Source organism: Gastrolobium bilobum, unplaced genomic scaffold (assembly GCF_033153095.1).
Source record: "Gastrolobium bilobum isolate Gb01-03AN ecotype WA unplaced genomic scaffold, APGP_CSIRO_Gbil_v1 utg29950, whole genome shotgun sequence".
In the NCBI taxonomy this organism is placed as follows: Eukaryota; Viridiplantae; Streptophyta; class Magnoliopsida; order Fabales; family Fabaceae; genus Gastrolobium; species Gastrolobium bilobum.
The window spans coordinates 67,016-71,769 of NW_026899405.1; positions in this window are offsets into that span (position 1 = coordinate 67,016).

The following is a 4,754-nucleotide window of genomic DNA, read 5'->3' on the forward strand; positions in this document are numbered from 1 at the left end:
GAATTCCACAGTTAAGCGTGCTTGACTTGGGACAATTCTGGGATGGGTGACCTCCTGGGAAGTTTTCCCGGGAAGTATGCGAGTGAGGACAAAGTACGCTGAAAAGTCTCGTGTTAGTATGTGGGGATAGTAGTTGATTCTTGAAGCGGCCAGGCGTTACAAGTGGTATCAGAGCACTTTCTAGGGAAAAGCCTGTATGTATTGCAATAACTTAGGATGTTTTGTTGTGAGTCTTATCTGTGTGTTCTCTCTATTGGGTTTTGCTATGATGATGCATATGTGACCACATTGCATGGGCCTGATCAACTTATTTCTTTGTGTAACTTGTGCAGAGTTATGGTACTATCTCGGAGGAACCGAGACACTAGCGGGGATCAACCTGATCCTGTCCTAGCTGCATTGGCTGATATGCAGGCGGCTCGTCTAGCCGACCAGGAGGCTATAAGAATGGCGAACCAGGCTATGCTGGACGCCGTCAGAGAGGCGAACAGGAAAGCCACTGAGGATGTTTTTGAGGCAAACCGCCTGGCGAACATGACTATGATGAGGGTCATGTTGGAGGAGATGAAGGCTGGTCCTGCTGTTGGTCAGTTCCCTCCGCCACCACCTCCACCTCCACCTAGTCTGCAGGACAAGAGCCAGAGCCATGTTGAGGGCACTGGTCATACTACTGGGGTGATGGAACCCTATGTGGATCCTGCTGAAGACCGTGATGTGATTGACCGCCGGCTTAATGCTTTCCGTAAGCATAAGCCACTTTCCTTCGATGGATCATATGATCCTATTGCTGCGGTGAGATGGCTTCAGGCGTTGGACAAGATCTTCCAGGCCATGCAGTGTACTGATCCGCAGAAGCTGATGTTCGCCACGTATATGCTGGAGGGCGATGCCCATGAGTGGTGGATGAACACCTCTCACGCTTTTGAGATGCAGGGTCATGTTATGACATGGCCATTCTTCGAGGATTGCTTTTTAGGCCGGTACTTCCCTTATGATGTGCAATAGAGGAAGCAGGGGGAGTTTGGCAGGTTGGTGCAGGGCTCGTTGTCTGTTGACGAGTACCTGGTAAGGTTTAATGAGCTAGTGAAATTTGCACACTTTCGGATGGCTATGCCTACTCTGACCTTTTTGGCTACCAAGTTCTGTAGGGGACTTAGCGAGGAGATAGTTGTTCCTCTTGCTGGAGGGGCTTCGAGAGACTTCGGGACACTAGTGCAGCAGTGTCGGGAAATCGAGGATGTCTGTATATCGAGTAAGACAAAGGGAACGAGCAGTTCCACTTCCTAGAAAGACAGGAAGTTTGCTGGAAAGGGCAAAGGGAAGCAGTTTGCGGCGAGGCAGGCGCCTGGTCAGTTCAAGAGGACTTCTTCGCAGCAGGGAGGTTTTGCTAGGCCTCCTTTCACTCCTAGGTGTTCGAGGTGTGGGAAGGAGAATGCAGGACGTTGTGCTACTGGGCAGCTGATCCGTTTCACTGTGGCAAGGAGGGCCACTATTCTAGAGATTTTCCGTCGTAGACAGCGAGAGCTGCTGCTGTTCAGGCAGTTCCACTACAGATGGTACCCCTTCCACCTACTTCGGCACCTACAGTGCCACCTGCTTCTGGACGTGTGTACACCTTAGATCGCCAGCAGTCGGACTGAGCTCCGAACCTTGTTAGAGGTACTGTCTCCATTGGTGGATTTGCTGTTGATGCTTTGTTTGATTCCGGGGCTACGCATTCCTTCATTGCTACCCCGATTGTTGTGGGGTTGAGTTGCCCATGTCTATGCTTTCTCCACCGTTGCGGGTGACCACCACCACCGGAGAGAAGTGTGATTCTACCACTGTTCATCGCGATGTAGCGTTTCAGTGGGATGGCCGTGAGTTCTCGGTAGATCTGATAGGATTGCCGATGGCCAATTTGGAGATTATTCTAGGCATGGATTGGTTGTCTAGAAATTGTGTGATGATTGACTGTTGTGCCAAGCGAGTGGTGATGTCTCTGTGTGACTCCACATCCAGTTCTTCGCCATATATTTCATTGCTGCAGGCTAGGAGAGCCTTGAGAGCAGGGGCATTTGAACAAGGTGATGATCAAGAACAAGTATCCCCTTCCGCGTATTGATAATTTGCTGGATCAGCTCAGGGGTGCTTGTGTGTATTCGAAGATTGATCTCCGGTCCAGATATCATCAGATTCGGGTGAAGCCGGAGGATGTCCCTAAGACCGCGTTTCGTTCGAGATATGGTCACTTTGACTATTTGGTGATTCCTTTTGGACTCACGAATGCACCCGCAGTGTTCATAGATTATATGAATAAGATTTTCCAGCCGTACCTGAATAAGTTTGTGATCGTCTTCATTGACGATATCTTGATTTACTCCAAGACGGAGAAGGAGCATACAGAGCATGCGGAGCATCTGAGGATTGTTTTGCAAGTGCTAAAGGAGAAAAAACTTTACGTTAAGCCTTCGAAATGCTAGTTTTGGCTCAAATCTGTTAAGTTTCTTAGGCATGTGATTTCAGCTGAAGGAGTTGCAGTGGATCCTAACAAGATTGAAGATATGCTGGATTGGGAGAGACCCAAGACAGTTACTGAGGTGAGGAGTTTCTTGGGTTTGGAAGGTTACTACTGGAGCTTCATCAAGGGATTCTCCACGATGGTTCTTCCACTGACTCGCCTTACCCGAAAGGAGACTCCGTTTGTGTGGACTCACGAGTGTGAGGAATGCTTTCAGGAGTTGAAGGAGAGATTGACTACCGCACCTGTGTTGATCCTTCCGGATCCTGATGAGCAGTTTGAGCTTTACTGTGATGTTTCTAGAAAGGGGTTGGGCTGTGTTTTGATGCAGACCGATAGAGTTGTTGCTTATGCTTCGAGGCAGTTGAAGCCTCATGAGGAGAACTACCCGACTCATGATTTGGAGTTGGCTGCGATTGTGTTTGCTTTCAAGATTTGGAGGCATTATCTGTTTGGTATGCAGTTCGCCGTGTTTAGTGACCACAAGAATTTGAAGTACTTGTTTGATCGGAAGGAGATGAACATGAGGCAAAGGAGATGGATGGAATTTCTGAAGGACTATGACTTTGAGTTGAAGTATCATCCTGGCAAGGCCAATGTGGTAGCTGATGCTCTAAGTCGGAAATCCGTGAGTCTATCCAGTTTGTCGATTGGTGACTTTGATGTTATCGAGAAGTTTTGAGATCTGACGGTGACTTCCTTATTTTGGGGTGCACTTCTCGAGATGGAGACTGTGAGAGTCAAGAATGAGCTTATGGAGAAGATCCAGGATGCATAAGTGCAAAGAGAGTGCCTGGACTACGTGAAGAACCAAGACAGTGTGTCTTGGAATGAGGATGGACTTTTGCTGTTTCAAAAGAGGATTGTTTTTCCTCGAGGTCCTTTGACCGAAGAGGTGATGGCTGAGGCCCATAAGGTCCAGTTCACAGTTCACCCTGGTGCTACGAGGATGTATCAGGACTTGAAGCGAAATTTCTGGTGGCCGGGTATGAAGAAGGACAAAGCTGTGTATGTGTCCAAGTGTTTGATTTGCCAGAAGGTGAAGATTGAACATCAGAAGCCGTCTGGTAAGCTTCAACCTCTTGAGATTCTAGAATGGAAATGGGAGAGCATTTCCATGGACTTCGTGGTGGGTTTGCCGAAGACTCAGGTTGGCTGCGACTCTATCTGGGTCATTGTGGACAGACTGACGAAGTCTGCCCATTTTCATCCAGTGAAGGTGAGCTTCACTACTGAGCGGTTGGTCAAACTGTATGTTCGCGAGATTGTGAGGCTTCACGTGGTGCCCGAGAGTATCATCAGTGATAGGGACCTGATGTTTCTCGGCAAGAATACCAATCGCACAAGTAATATAATGATAAGAAAAGTTCGTCTCCACAGGGATTGTGATCATATATCAAATAATCGTTCTTTCAAGAATGGATGAGTTCAAATAGTTTGTGACAAATATTGTCGATTTGTGTAAAAGTTAGAACTGAAAATAAAGACTTTTTTTGGGCTTTTTGTTATGAGAATTAAAACAATAAAAATGAGAATTGATTTGTGAAAATATGAGAAAAGCATTGTAGCTAGAGTGCACTCACCATATGATCCCCACTTCTTACTTTGGATTGATTTAAAAATAGTTATTTATATAAATACTCAGATAATTATCATCTAGAATTAATTAGTTAAATTCCAATCCCTTGGAAATTTAACCCTTTAACCTCAATTGAAATCCTAATCCCTTAGTAACCCCTTATGAAAATTAAGCAATGAACACGATAATTAAAGCATCTGCAATTAACATACGTCTATTCCTAGTACGCATATGAATTGTTATCTTACCCCCTTTCAAGGTCAAAATCCCAATATTCCTATCTAGAGTTCTAACCCTCAAACTATTAACAACTATTAGATTGATCAAGTCTAACAAAGAGAATAGAAATTACGCACAGAGTAAAATAAAGAAATTTATATAAACGAGTAAAATTAAACCAATCCGTCGTAACAAGGGTTCACATAAGGTTTGTGACCCTAACTACAATAAAAATAAACCAGCCAACCATTATCATGGCTAAATATTCAATATTCATAAAATCTGGTAAATTACGAGAACAAGAAGATGAAATAGCTCCTTGCAAGACTCTCCCTAAGCACCACCGTCGTCTCTGGTCTTCGGAATAGGATTCGTTCCTAATTCTGTCCTGAGGATCCTATTTATAAGTCTCGTTTCTTTCTTCCAAAAATACCCTCGGACAAGACGGTGTAGCTT